The sequence below is a fragment of the Pristiophorus japonicus genome, chromosome X, assembly GCF_044704955.1.
Source record: "Pristiophorus japonicus isolate sPriJap1 chromosome X, sPriJap1.hap1, whole genome shotgun sequence".
Classification (NCBI taxonomy): domain Eukaryota; kingdom Metazoa; phylum Chordata; class Chondrichthyes; family Pristiophoridae; genus Pristiophorus; species Pristiophorus japonicus.
This window is the reverse complement of record NC_092010.1, coordinates 28,615,907-28,631,629: the sequence shown is the minus strand read 5'-3', so window position 1 is coordinate 28,631,629 and position 15,723 is coordinate 28,615,907.

Below are 15,723 nucleotides of genomic sequence, written 5' to 3'. Positions count from 1 at the left end.
GAAGACTGTAGTGCCCTCCCAAGAAGAGCAAACTTCAGGTTTCCAGAGCAAGTTCCCAAACACTGGTTCGGCCACAGCTGGAGTACTGCGTGCAGTTCTGGTCACCACATTACAGGAAGGATGTGATTGCACTCGAGAGGGTACAGAGGAGATTTACGAGGATGTTGCCTGGAATGGAGAATTTTGGCTGTGAGGAAAGATTGGAGATACTGGGGTTGTTTTCATTGGAACAGAGGAGGCTGAAGGGAGACCTAATTGAAGTATATAAAATTATGAGGGGCCTAGATAGAGTGGATAGGAAGGACCTATTTCCCTTAGCAGAGGGGTCAATAACCAGGGGGCATAGATTTAAAGTAATTGGTAGAAGGATTAGCGGGGAGTTGAGGGGAAATGTCTTCACCCAGAGGGTGGTGGGGGGTCTGGAACTCATGGCCTGAAAGGGTGGTAGAGGCAGAAACCCTCACCACATTTAAAAAGTATTTGGATGTGCACTTGAAGTACCGTAACCTACAGGGCCACGGACCAAGAGCTGGAAAGTGGGATTAGGCTGGGTAGCTCTTTGTCGGCCGGCGCAGACACGATGGGCCGAATGGCCTCCTCCCGTGCTGTAAATTTCTCTGATTCTATGAAATGCATGGCTAGCACTCCGGATCCTGTTAACTATGCCCATATCAGTGGCAATGGATAGCGCTCAGGATCCCGTCAACCATGCCCACATCAGTGACGAGTAGCGAAAGGAGCTTCTCGAATTCGAAGCTCATTTAAAAACATATTTGCAATCGACCATGGGAAACAACAGGCTATCTTCGCTGTCCATCGAGAATTCTTGGCTCAAACTGTCTTAGTGAACAAAGTTTTAAAAAAAAAAAATGTTAACATTTATTAGTTCAGTGTTCAATTCAATGTTTTGTTTATTTGGCACTTAGCTATAATGTTTTTTATGACTTTTATCGTTATTTAAGTTATAAAATCTTTTTTGAGATTACGGGGTCGAAACTGCCCCTTTCTATAAGGCCTCTGGCTCCCTGAAAGTGACCACGGAGCGGCGGTGGTGAATGTCCGCCCACTCTCCATGGAGGGGCCGCCATTTTGTAAATTGCCCTTCCTCAGGAGCGGTGTCTGGGACCGCTCCGCCCGTTTTGCCGCCGCGGCTTTTGCTGTCGGTACACTCTCTGAAATGGTGGCGCGACAGTCCTTCAAGGGGCGGTGGCACTGCCATCGATGTCATGTTTTTTTTTTGTCGGCCGACTGCCAGGTCGGGCTGACAATGACTGCCGTGTGTCCGGCCGGGCCGCCGACAGGCAGCCTGACACCCCCTATTGGGTACCAGGCCGCTGGCCCGGCCAAAACCCTTCCTGGTGGCCCAGTGGACCTAACTGAAATATCTGCCGAGCTCGCAGCAGCTCTCCCCCTTTAACTGAAGGCGAGAGATGTGGTGACACGCCAGCGCGATGACATCCTCAGCCCCGTCGGTCACTCCGTCTCACCCCCACTTCTGCCCCGCTCGTGATGGCCTCTCCGCTCGGCCCCCACTTCCGCCTCCATGATGAGGCCACATCTGCCCCGCTGGGGGAAAAAAAAAACCCCACGACGAGCTGAATTTCACCAGATAGGCCGCTGCATCCATTGCGGCGGCCAGAACACTTCAAAGTCGGTCGGTGCGCCCCGTTTCGGGCGAAGGTGAATTTCTACCCCTACAGCTTTATTTCTGAAACTTTCGCTGATACTACCGCACCCGTAAACTCAAAGAAAGGGCGGCAAAATACAAGTTTGCCCAGGGCTCGTTTCCCGAAGGCCGGCCCTGTCTGCGCCTAAGCAAATGAGTGCAATTTGAAGAGCCTTCCCAAACCAGCGCAATGTCTGTGTTAACCCGGGGGCGTGGCCTGTTTGTTCGGCGAGGCCTGATTCGGGCAAATTGAATCTTTAATGGCGGGAAACGCGAGCGTAAGTGGTTTTGGACGGAACTCGTGTTTAAAACTTCCTGATCTTTTGTGTTGGTTTGGCCAGTTACACTGATAGTGCTCGCGTAAACAATCGAAAACTCGACCCCATAATAAACTAGTATACTAAAGGCTTGGAAAATAAATCGGTTTTCTAATTTACTGTTCTGCATGCACAAATGGGCTCAATTCATTGGGATTTAGCTTCCAACTTTTAATTAATTGATACAAAGGTGGCTGATTCCCACAATGCATCTGGATCTGTTTTGGTGACGCGACCACGAATGTAATCCAATTGTTATATCTCATTACACCTGCAATTTCAATGTCACATTCTAACCAGTTTTCTACCTGATTACAAGATGAAGGACAAAACTGTTGTGCTTAATATATCGTGTGGAGTTAGAAAAGATCTTTCAGGTTCCAAGATGACCTGCATCTCCTTTGAAATAAACAGAGAGCTGGTCATGGGGAGAGGGGTTGAGATGAGAGCTCTTGCATTCGTTTTTAGTACAGGAACAGTTAACCTGGAGGGAGTTCCAAGATTGTCGCGCTGCCGCAGACAGATTGTGCAAATTGGCCACAGGCTGTCCCACTGCTAAATTGGTCCGAGTTATTGTCTAACATCCGAAAATCAGGCGTAACATGTACTGATTTCTACCCCAGTGCCTGCATCTGACCAGTTGTTTTACCTGACCTGAGCTGGAGATCATAAAGTAGAAAAATGCTGCACAAACATTCTCAAGAATGAAGCACTCCGAGACGAGAGACCCCTGATCTGCCAGTTAATTTTGTTTGTGAAGAATTTTGTATTTTATTTCCAGCGATAATGTGTTTTATTTTTCATTTAACAATGTATTTCTGGTGCAGAAAGAAGCTGGCCCAGGTTTCTTGTGCTATTTATTGATACGTGCTGCACAGCTCTGGCTTTACGAGTGGGCCCATTTTGTGCTTGCAGGCAGTAATTTTTCTTTTCACAACTTCCCTGCCCTGTCCAGCTTTATTTTGAACAAATGGTGGCCACCCTCACCTAAATATGACCTGCAATAATTTGTCACTTGTCCTGTAAATTTTATATGGAATTATTTTAGATACCACTCCCGCCATCCTGACTGTTGATCATAGTTATCTTTCTCATGGGTCGTTATTCGGTGATCTCGAATGATAATCGTAGGCCTCGTACACAGACATTATACCAGATCATCTATCATTGAAAATTTGTAGCAGTTCTAACATAAGGGCTATGGTCAGTCTTGAGGTATTTTTGGCAAAGGCATTGAACCTCCTCGATTTTTAAATACTGCACAAGTGAGTTGTTCCTATTCAACCCTGGCCCTAATAACCAAGCCATAATATTTGATGGAGGTACCTTTTGTTAGGTCTATGATCTGAGGTGTCAAATGGCCATATTTGGGACCTTCTCGTCCCAGGCATTAAAGTTCTATGTTGTTGTCCTCCCATCTCACCGTGATCTCTACGACCATCATTTCTGATTCCCTCTTGAATAAAATGACTGGTTTCTATAGAGCACCGTCTGGTGAGGTGATCCTTGGTTCTATGAATGATGTCCATCCATATTTGGCCACCAGATCTTTTAGGCTGCGTACAATCTTATTATGGTACTTCATTCTAGCGTCCTTGACTGCGGGGCACCTCCCAGAGATTTGGGCTAAGGTCTCATTTGCTGCGTTGCATCTTCTACAGATTTTAATCAATGTTAGCCCTCCCATAGGAGAGGGTGCATCTGGTGAGATAGAGATTACATCTAAGCGACAACCCTTTGATAAACCATGATTGTTTTAGGCCATGGAAGGGGTTGGTCCATGAGTTGGAGATCCTGTCCTTCTGGTAATATCTGATGCCGGAGCCTTGGTATGGAAGGTTCGCCCACCTTTTCAGACTCCCATTCCTCCCCAGCTTTTATATCTGTTCCTCGGTTTGATTTCGCCGCTCGGAGGATTGACGCAGGTGCCGCCTGTGGCCAAGGTGTCTTCAGGGCCGAGGGTGAGGTTGCCTTCTATGGTACTGCTGAACTTTCCTTTGAGGAACTCCTCCACCTCCTTGAGGGGCTTTCAGGTTTCTAAGTTTGGAAATGGTGTTGATAGTACTTTCGCAACAGAATTTGAAGGATGAGTGGATCACTTTGTTGTTAGACAGCTCTAGCACCTCAAGCATTCTGATGACTGCCAATATGATTTGCACCTCCAGTTTTGGAAGCCAAGGCCACCATCCCTGTTGGCGGAGGACAGGATTCCATCAGTAACGTCAGCCGCAAAGTGTAGTATTTCCTTCACGGCCTTTTTGATTAGTTGATCAAGCACAGTAAGGGTATTTTGAGAGGCCTCCGTAAGGACAAGGTGATAGTAAATCCTCGGAATTATGTGCATTTTCAGAAGCTCAAGTTATTGCATGGGCTTCAGCTTGGCCTCTTTCAAGTTGGTAATCCGTGAACCAAGTTTATCGGCCCAGTTGTCCTCGGCAACACCTGCCCATGGATCTATCCGGGCATCCAGGTACTTCTCCGGGGGGGGGGGGGAGTAGCATACGAGGTTCCCATTCAGCCACCAGTTCTTGCATAAAAGTGGAACCCGGCGGTGGTCTTGGGGTTGATGGTTAATCCCACATTCTCACAGAATGATTGTATGCTGGGATTCTTAATCATCCCCGCGTAAGAGTCGCCGAGGGCTGCAACATCATATGCCAATGCAAGTGATGCACAGAATCATCTGCCAATGGAAGTGATACACAGGAAATGGGTTTGTTGCTTGACCGAATCGCCACACGCATATTTACCTGATCAAGCGAGCAGAGCAGGAGGTCCATAGTGATGTTGAACAGAATTGGTGAGAGGATCATCTTGTTTTACACCTCTCCCTAGGGGGATAGGATTGGTCTTAATTCTATCCCCCTCTACCTCAGTGTAGAGGTCCTCGATGAGGTGTATAAAGCCCTTGGGCAGACCTTCCAAGGGCCTCGGAAATGAGTTTGATACAGAATCAAATGCCTCGACTGAATCAACGAAAACAGCCATGAGCTCCTTATTTCTTTTAGCCCCCTTGGTGACCTCCAGTAGCATGGCGGTTAACTTGTGATGGCACAAATTTAATATTGTGGTGCAGGTGCACGGAAAGGTTGGGACAATCTGACAACAGACACTGCCCATGGCAGCCATTGGAGGAAATATAGAAAGCCTTCCACAACACTCGAACGTGTGTGTGTGTGTGTATATATGTAACTCCCATCCATGCTTCAGCTGTGTGTTTTTTTTAAAGTGCTTTCCAACTGATTGAGGGGAGGATTCCTGCTATCATGCAGGAGCTGCCATTTTGTTTCTGTTTCTGACAGGACCCCCCCCCACCCCTAGATTAACTCCTTGTGAGCACTGGCGATTCATTGTGACTTAACTGCAACCTTTGACAAAATATTAGTGTAAATGTCAACTGGAAATTCCTAATGGTGAATGTAGGCCTCTTGGTTTGAGCAAATAATGGTGCCCTGGATGTCACTGATCTCATTTGCAATGGGGTTAAACTAGCCATTTAAGCTCATTTGGCACTGTACACTTGTGATTCCTGAGTGGATAGGGCGCTGTACTACAAGGCCTTGATAATCTGAAGTCACTAGGTTTATTTAGTGTATCTACAATACAGGCAAAAACGTACTTGGCCCGATACTTAAATGTCCTATGTGCTAGTCTGAATTTACCACCTCATTTCTCCTGTCATTAGCACCAATGACCACGTCTGGTGGCTGTGAAAGGTGCTAAAGGCCCCTGGCCCTAACAGTGGGTGCACTTCGACCCCCAAAGTATTTTTCTACCCCTAAAACCCATGCTGCAAGGGCCCACTGCCCATATCCCAATCAAGACTTGCCTTCCAGGTCGACCTCCCTGCTGCCAAGTCCCTCCAACTGGACCCTCGCTTCTCAATCCCCATTGGCCGACTCAGCTTCTCCAACCGATCCCCGGCGATCTCAACGGTGGTGAGCCTCCGACTAGCTCCAACCACAGGTTTGGCCCCTACCTTCACTCCTCGCCCTGACGCACAGGCCTTCCCTCCATTTGGGCCTCCCTCTCTCTACCGACATTTGGGCCTCCATCCCCCCGGCGCCATCCGGGCCTTCACTCTACCGGCAACATCCAGGCCTTCCTCACTGGCAACGTTCAGGCTTCCATTACTCTGGTGACGTTCGGGCCTCCATCCCCCCAGCAACGTCCGAGCTGCCATCCCTCCGGCAATGTTTAGGCCTCCCTCCCTCTGGCAACATTCAGGCCTCCATCCCCCCAGCGACGTCCAGGCCTCCTTCCCCCCAGCAATGTCCGGGCCTTCACACTACCGGCAATGTCCGGGCCTTTAACTCTACTGACTATGTTCGGGCCTTCACTCCACTGATGACGTTCAGGCCTCCATCCCCCCGGCAACGTCCTGGTCTCCATCCCACTGGTGACGTCCTGGCCTCCCCCCGGCTGCTGGCCCCACTCAACAGCGGAGTCTCTGTCGAGCATGTGGTGTACACAATGGCTGTGACCTCTCTGACCTCTCCTCCTCCCACGAAGTGGACCTCTGACCATTCCAATGCCTGCCCCCAGCCAGGCCTCGGTTTTCTCACCACCTCACCGCAGGTTGCTGCCCATCACCGAGCTTACGGCTCACATCCCGCCGTAGGCAATTGGACCCATACAGCAGTGCCTGGTCTCCAGTTGTCTTGGACCCCCTTGCCACTGGGCCAAGACCTTGCTCAGTTTAGCCCATGTGGTAGCCGGCATGCAATGGCCACCTCACGTTAAAAGAACTCACGCACAGGCATCTTCCACCCTTCAAAATGAAGGAACATCAGGACCCTCATGGACAACCCCAACAGCGACAGACCGGAATGCTGCACCACCATCATTGCCCGGGAATTTAGACGATGTCGACATCACTGCTGTAAGCGAGACCCGGTGGGCATTGGCAGGCCAGCTCAAGGAACAAGGTGGAGGTTACACCTTTTGGAAAGGCAAACCAGAAGAACGCCACCTTGGTTTCACCGTCAAGAACGAGCTAGTTGCCCGTCTCAGAGACTCCCCCTGCGGGATTAGCGAACGTTCTATGACACTCTGACTCACCCTATCCCGGAATCAGCGCACCACAGTTATCAATGCGTACACCCCAACACTCGATGCAACAGATGACACCAAAGAGGTATTCTACTCCAGCTTCAAACAATTCCTGTCCCGCAACTTCAACGCCAGAGTCGGTAAGGACACAGACCTCTGGGGAGGTGCGATCGGCAGAGAGGGGGTAGGAAAAACCAACTTCAGTGGTACCCTACCCTTGACAAAATGTCCAGAACATAACCTTGTCATCACCAACACCTTGTTCCGCCAGAGGGACAAGTACAAGGCATCGTGGCAACACCCTCGCTCCAAGCACTGGCACCTGCTCGACTACGTCATTGTCCGAGCCAGGGTTCGCAAGGACATGCACATCACCCGTGCCATGACGGGAGCTGATGACTGCTGGACGGACCACCGCCTAATCCGATCCATCATTAATATCTGAGAACTCACTTTTAGAGTGGAAGCAAGTCTTCCTCGATTTCGAGGGACTGTCTTTGATGATGAGTGTTCGACAGCTCAAAAAATACTCTCCCGAAGCAACCCTAGTTTGAAAGCACGAAAGCTCCAAATAGATTTATCTGTGACATAAACAGCAATTTATACAGCGCCTTTAGCGTAGTAAAACGTCCCACGGTGTTTCACAGGATTGTTAACAAAACTTGACACCGAGCCACATAAGAAGATATTAGGACAGGTGAGCAAAAGCTTGCTCCGAGGTAGGTTTTAAGGAGTGTTGTAAAGAAAGAGCACGCGGTGGAGAGGTGCAGGGAGGGAATTGCAAAGTATACAGAACATCAGGAGTACACAGTGGCCGTTCGAAGTACTGCAAGCCCCTTTCCCCAAGCTTCACTTCGGTATGTTTGTGAAGCCCCACACCATGGTGCTACTTTGCAAAGGCGCTGCGTCTCAGTGACCGAAGGCTGGCTCATGCCCAAAGTTTCCAGTCTGATCTGGACTGTTGGGGAGAAAGCATTCTGCTGGTGGAGTGGACAAATCTGCACCTCCAAGCGACAAAACAAATCGCTTGAATTGATATGGCGCCTCAGCATGTTCCCCCAAATGTCTGGAAGAGCTTCACACAACAGATGAATTTTTGGTTTTTTGGGGTGCGGTGACTATTTATGTAGTTAAATGTGGCTGCCATTCAGCGCCAATAACATTGCCCAATCAGCAGGGAGAGGACTTAACGGTTTAGATGTTTTCACTTGCAAGGGAGACCAGAACTGGGGGCAATAAATATGATAGTCACTAATAAATCCAATAGGGAATTCAGGAGAAACTTCTTTACCCAGAGTGTGGTGAGAATGTGGAACTCGCTACCACAGGAACATAGGAGCAGGAGGAGGTCATTCAGCCCCTCGAGCCTGTTCCGCCATTCAATGAGATCAACCTAACTCCATATACCTGCCTTTGGCCCATATCCCTTAATACCTTTGGTTAACAAAAAGCTTTCAATCTCCGATTTAAAGTTAACAATTGATCTAGCATCAATTGCCGTTTGTGGAAGAGTGTTCCAAACCTCCACCACCCTTTGTGTGTAGAAGTGTTTCCTAATTTCACTCCTGAAAGGTCTGGCTCTAATATTTAGATTATGCCTCCTAGTCCTAGACTCCCCAACCAGCGGAAATACTTTCTATCTACCCTAGCTGTTCCATTTAATATCTTAAAAACTTTGTTCAGATCACCCCTTAACTTTCTAAATTCCAGGGAATACGACCCTAATTTGTGTAATCTCTCCAAGAGTAGTTGAGGCGAATAGTATTGATGCATTTAAGGGGAAGCTGGATAAACACATGAGGGAGAAAGGGATAGAAGGATATGTTGATGGGGTGGGAGGAAGCTCGTGTGGAGCTTAAACAGCATGGACCCATTGGGATGAATGGCCTGTTTCTGTGCTGAAAATATCATGTATGTATGTAATTTTATTTTGGCGATGATGGTTGAGGGATGGCTGTTGGCCCAGGACACCGGGGGAACTCTCCTGTATTCCAAGGATTCATAGGAGGAGCGAAGGTAAGAGAGCACAGTTAATGCACTGCCGCCCCTTGGTGACTAAGTTGTCAAAGTGCTACTTGTGCTGTTGGCATTTAAAATCTGATGGTACATGTTGTGTATCTGTAAAGCATGCACTCCCATGTTCCGCCACCAGGGAGCTCATCCCCTGAAGTCCCAAGGGATCCCAGCATCTCTTGGGAGCACTGTATATAAGTCGGCCCCTAAGGCCTGTTCCTCACTCTGGAGTGTCTTATTAAAAACTGAGGTCACTGTTACTTTAACCTCCCTGTGTGCAGTCTCATCTGTGTTAGGAACACAATAACTGGTGACGAGAATACGAATCCAACGCAGAGATGCAGCAAACTGTGGGCACCCTGGAGAAGTTCTCGGAGGGTGAGGACTGGGAAGCCTATGTAGAACAGTTAGACCAGTACTTTGTAGCCAACGAGCTGGACGGAGAAGGAAGCGCTGCAAAAAGGAGAGCGGTCCTCCTCACAGTCTGCGGGGCACCGACCTACAGCCTCATGAAGAATCTTCTGGCTCCGGTGAAACCCACAGATAAGTCGTATGAGCAGCTGTGTACACTGGTTCTGGAGCATCTTAACCCGAGGGAGAGCGTGCTGATGGCGAGGTATCGGTTCTACACGTGCCAGTGATCTGAAGGTCAGGAAGTGGCGAGCTACGTCGCCGAGCTAAGGTGACTTGCAGGACAATGTGAGTTTGATGGCTACCTGGAACAAATGCTCAGAGACTTTTTTGTACTGGGCATTGGCCACGAGACCATCCTACGAAAACTTTTGACTGTAGAGACACCGACCCTCAGGAAGGCCATTGCGATAGCACAGGCGTTTATGTCCACCAGTGATAACACCAAACAAATCTCTCAGCACACAAGTGCCAGCAATGTTCATAAATTAATGTGCACGAATTGCCACTCTGGATTGTCCCGGACAATGGCCCCACACTGATTGGAAGGAACTGGCTGGGCAAAATCTGCTGGAACTGGGATGACATCCGAGTGCTATCACATGTCGATGAGGCCTCATGTACCCAGGTTCTGAACAAATTTCCTCCCCTTTTTGAGCCAGGCATTGGAAACTTTTCCGGAGCGAAGGTGCGGATCCACTTGGTCCCAGAGGCACGACCCATTCACCACAAGGCGCGAGCGGTACCTCACATGATGAGGGAGAGAGTGGAAATCGAGCTGGGCAGGCTGCAACGCAAGGGCATCATCTCCCCAGTGGAATTCAGCGAGTGGGCCAGACTAATTGTTCCAGTTCTCAAAAGTGATGGCACGGTCAGGATTTGTGGCGATTATAAAGTAACTATTAATCGTTTCTCGCTACAGGACCAATACCCACTACCTAAAGCAGACGACCTATTTGTGACGCTGGCAGGAGGCAAGACGTTCACCAAGCTCGACCTGACTTTGGCCTACATGACGCAGGAGCTGGAGGAGTCTTCGAAGGGCCTCACGTGCATCAACACGCACACGGGACTGTTCATCTACAACAGATGCCCATTTGGAATTTGGTCGGTTGCAGCGATCTTCCAGAGAAACATGGAGAGCCTACTCAAGTTGGTACCACACACGGTGGTCTTTCAGGACGACATATTGGTCACGGGTCGGGACATCGTCGAGCACCTACAAAACCTGGAGGAGGTCCTCCAGCGACTGGATCGCGAAGGGCTGCGGCTGAAGAGGTCGAAATGCATCTTCATGGCAACAGAAGTGGAGTTTTTGGGGAGAAAGATCGCGGCGGATGGCTTTCGGCCCACAGAGGCCAAGACAGAGGCTATCAGGAACGCGCCCAGGCCACAGAACGTCACGGAGCTGCGGTCGTTCCTGGGACTCCTCAACTATTTTGGTAACTTCCTACCGGGGTTAAGCACCCTTTTTAGAGCTCCTACATGTGTTATTGCGCAAAGGTGAGAACTGGGTATGGGGAAAAACAAGTAATTGCTTTTGAGAAAGACAGAAACATTTTATGCTCCAACAAGCTGCTTGTATTGTATAACCCGTGTAAAAGACTTGTGCTAACATGTGATGCATTGTCGTATGGAGTTGGGTGTGTATCACAACAAGCTAACGTTGCGGGGAAGTTGCAACCTGTCGCCTACGCTTTCAGGAGCTTGTCTAAGGCCGAGAGGGCCTACAGCATGATTGAGAAAGAGGCATTAGCGTGTGTGTTCGGGGTAAAGAAAATGCATCAGTACCTGTTTGGCCTCAAATTTGAGCTGGAAACCGATCACAAGCCCCTCATATCGCTGTTCGCTGAAAACAAGGGGATAAATACTAATGCCTCAGCCCACATACAAAGGTGGGCACTTACGCTATCAGCGTATAACTATACCATCCGCCACAGGCCAGGCACCGAGAACTGTGTGGATGCTCTCAGTCGGCTACCATTGCCCACCACGGGGGTGGAAATAGTGCAGCCTGCAAACTTGTTGATGGTGGCGCAGCCCGCAGACTTGTTGATGGTCATGGAAGCGTTTGAAAATGATAAATCACCTGTCACGGCCCGCCAGATTAGGACTTGGACCAGCCAAGATCCCCTGCTGTCCTTAGTAAAAAACTGTGTACTGCATGGTAGCTGGGCCAGCATCCCCGTTGAAATGCAAGAGCCAATTAAGCCGTTCCAGCAGCAAAAGGATGAGCTGTCCATTCAGGCAGACTGCCTGTTGTGGGGTAACTGTGTAGTGCTACCCAAAAAGGGCAGGGAGACGTTCATCTCGGATCTCCACAGCACACACCCAGGTATAGTAATGATGAAAGCGATAGCCAGATCCCACGTGTGGTGGCCCGCTATCGACTCTGACTTCGAGTCCTGTGTACGGCAATGCAGCGTGTGTGCTCAGTTGAGCAACGCGCCCAGAGAGGCACCACTAAGTTTGTGGTCCTGGCCCTCCAGACCATGGTCGAGGATCTATGTCGACTATGCGGGCCCGTTTCTCGGTAAAATGTTCCTGGTGGTGGTGGTGGATGCTTTTTCAAAATGGATTGAATGTGAAATAATGTCGGGAAGCACTGCCACCGTCACCATTGAAAGCCTGAGGGCCATGTTTGCCACCCACGGCCTGCCTGACATACTGGTCAGTGACAACGGGCCATGTTTCACCAGTGCCGAATTTAAAGAATTCATGACCCGCAATGGCATCAAACATGTCACCTCGGCCCCATTTAAACCAGCCTCCAATGGGCAGGCAGAGCGGGCAGTACAAACCATCAAACAGAGCCTTAAACGAGTCACAGAAGGCTCACTCTAAACCCGCCTGTCCCGAGTACTGCTCAGCTATCGCACGAGACCCCACTCGCTCACAGGGGTGCCCCCGGCTGAGCTACTCATGAAAAGGACTCTTAAAACCAGACTCTCGCTGGTTCACCTCAACCTGCATGATCAGGTAGAGAGCAGGTGGCAGCAACAAAATGTAAACAATGGTCGCGCCACTGTGTCACGGGAAATTGATTTGAATGATCCTGTGTATGTGCTAAACTATGGACATGGCCCCGAGTGGATCGCGGGCACGGTGATAGCTAAAGAAGGGAATAGGGTGTTTGTAGTCAAACTAGACAATGGACAAATTTGCAGAAAGCACCTGGACCAAACGAGGTTCCTGACTGCCCTGAACAACCCACAGCAGACACCACCTTTTTCGAGCACACAACACACACCCAAAGGATCAACGATACTACGCCGGACCAGGAAATCGAACCCATCACGCCCAACAGCCCAGCAAGGCCAGGCTCACCCAGCAGCCCTGCAGGGCCAACAACACGCCAACCCAGCGAGGGCACAGCCAACACACCAGAACAGACATTTGTACCGTGGCGGTCCACCAGGGAAAGAAAGGCTCCCGACCGCCTCACCTTGTAAATAGTTTTCACTTTGACTTTGGGGGGTGGGGGGGGAGTGATGTTGTGTATCTGTAAAGCATGCACTCCCATGTTCTGCCACCAGGGAGCTCATCCCCTGAAGTCCCAAGGGATCCCAGCATCCCTTGGGAGCACTGTATATAAGCCGGCCCCTAAGGCATGTTCCTCACTCTGGAGTGTCTTATTAAAGACTGAGGTCACTGTTACTTTAACCTCCCTGTGTGCAGTCTCATCTGTGTTAGGTACAAAATAGTACAGGACACTCAGGTTTCTGTTTTTGGAAGGCTGGTCCATTTTGTTGAGCAGGCCTTTTCTCCAGGTGGTGTTCAGCATTGTGTTGTGCATCATCTGAGGGTCAATTCCAACTGGTAGAGGCTTTGATAGTGCAAATACCACAAAAAATTCAACTTAAAATAATGTCAGGATATGGCCTTTTTGAGCAATTATTGACCGTGTTGCTTATTTCCTCATTTGACTCACCTCTGCTTAACATTTGAACTTGTATTTGTATCTTGTGTGTCACCTGGCTCAATTGTGAAATTGTAGCTCAACATGGGGCCTATGAAAGTGTAGCTCAACATGGAGCCTATGAAAGTGTACATCAACATGGGGCCTATGAAAGTGTACATCAACATGGGGCCTATGAAAGAGTACATCAACATGGGGCCTATGAAAGTGTACATCAACATGGGGCCTATGAAAGTGTACATCAACATGGGGCCTATGAAAGTGTACATCAACATGGGGCCTATGAAAGTGTACCCTAACATGGGGCCTATGAAAGTGTACCCTAACATGGGGCCTATGAAGGTGTAACTCAGCACGGGGCCTATAGAAGTGAGTTGTTTTTAACTGGGATATTCAACAAAGAATAGAAGGGATGGTGAAAGTACCTGTTAATTGAATCCTGAATCTTTCCAAGCAATGGGATTTCAGCCTCCAACGTGGCTGGAACCATCTGATGATCTATAATTTCTTTCGAGAGAGTAACAGGAAGATTCCTTCATTCCTGTCCATTATAGTATGTGACGGGACACAGGAACACACCTGCAAGTCCATAACTTAAAGGTTTCTGTTACAAAAATCACAAAATATGTTGGATGTTCGGTAATAAATGGGTGCACTATGTATCAGGATGTTCATTATGGGAGCAGTGCTTAAAGTGGAATTTGTCAGGAGGTATATTTGATCTTTTTTACCATGTTAATGGAAGCAGAGTCTGCCCATACTACTCTATAATAATCACTATGTTATAGAATAGTTGCTCTCTTACTGAGCAGTATGGTTATGCTCTGCTCTCTCAACCTGTGGCTGTAGACGGAGGAAGACAAGTTAGCAAGTGAACAGTATATCGGGCTGTCTATGGCATCATATGTTTTGTGACAACTGTGAGCTAGAGACCTGCAGCGGGAGAGACAAAGGTTGTTGAAGAGCTGGAATAGCATTCCACAGCGTTCTAGCTTACTTTTTAAATTCAATGCAAATTGTATGAATTTTGAGGGAAGCCCCAATACTCCCAGCCGATCCCACCTCAGATCTCTTATCCGTTAGCTGGGGAAATGCACTGTCCTGGCCTTTGTTCTCAGTTAGTTGATGTTATGTATGCAATAAAGGTTCAAACTGAGTACTGTTTAACTAAGCAAGGTACAACCTTGGCTCTGCTTTATTTTGGCCCAAAGTGCTTGACTCACAAAATGGCTGGCCTTTTATACCAGAGCAGCATCATGTGCGTGCTGCTCAGTGGCCTCCAACAATGACGCCATCTGGTGGCTACAAACAGCATGTACATACATGACAATACCATCCTCTGAGATCTTATCACAGTCTTTCACAGGTTGAGACGGTCCGGTACTTTGCTTTCCTGGGTTGACCGTCTCCATTCGATTCCAGCCTTGGCTGAATGTGCGGGGTTTGTTGTGGCTGGTGGCTGGATGACTGACTGACTTGTTGGGGGTAGCAGTGGCCATGTCAGGAATTGCAAGTCCATTTTTATTAAACAGGTCCATGATGGAAATTCCGGGTTCACTGATGACCCTTGAGTCCTCTGAAGGCTGCTAGTAGGTTGGTTGGTCGTCAATGGTTTCTTTGTCCAACTGCTCTGGCTCGTCTGTGTGCCTCAGCTTTGTCTGATCCATGTGTTTCCTGCAAGTTTAATTCTTGAGCTTAATAATGAATACTCTGTTGCCCTCTTTGGCCATGCCTGTACCAGCGATCCATTTGGGATCCTGACCATAATTCAACACATATATAGGATCATTAACAGCAATCTCGCGTGACACAGTTGCGCGATCGTGATACCCTTGTTGACTTTGTCTTCTGTATTCAACATGATTATTTAAATCCGGGTGTACCAGAGATAGCTTGGTCTTAAGATCTCTTTTCATCATGAGTTCAGCAGGCGAGACCCCTGTGAGTGTGTGGGGTCTTGTCCTGTAACTCAGCAGTATGCAGGACAAGCGGGTTTGCAGTGACCCTTGGGTTACTCTCCTCATGCTTTGCTTGATAATTTGTACTGCACGTTCAGCTTGCCCGTTGGATGCAGGCTTGAATGGTGCTGACCTTACATGTTTTATGCCATTTAAGTTTTACAAACACCTGAAACTCCTGACTGGTGAAGCACGGCCCATTGTCTCTCACTACTATATTAGGCAGACCATGTGTCGCGAACATGACATTGAAATTCTCTATGGTTGCCGTGGATGTACTGGATGACATGATTATGCAGTCTATCCATTTTGAATAAGCGTCCACCACCACCAAAAATATCTTGCCCAGGAAGGGACCTGCAAAGTCTACATGGATCCTGGACCAAG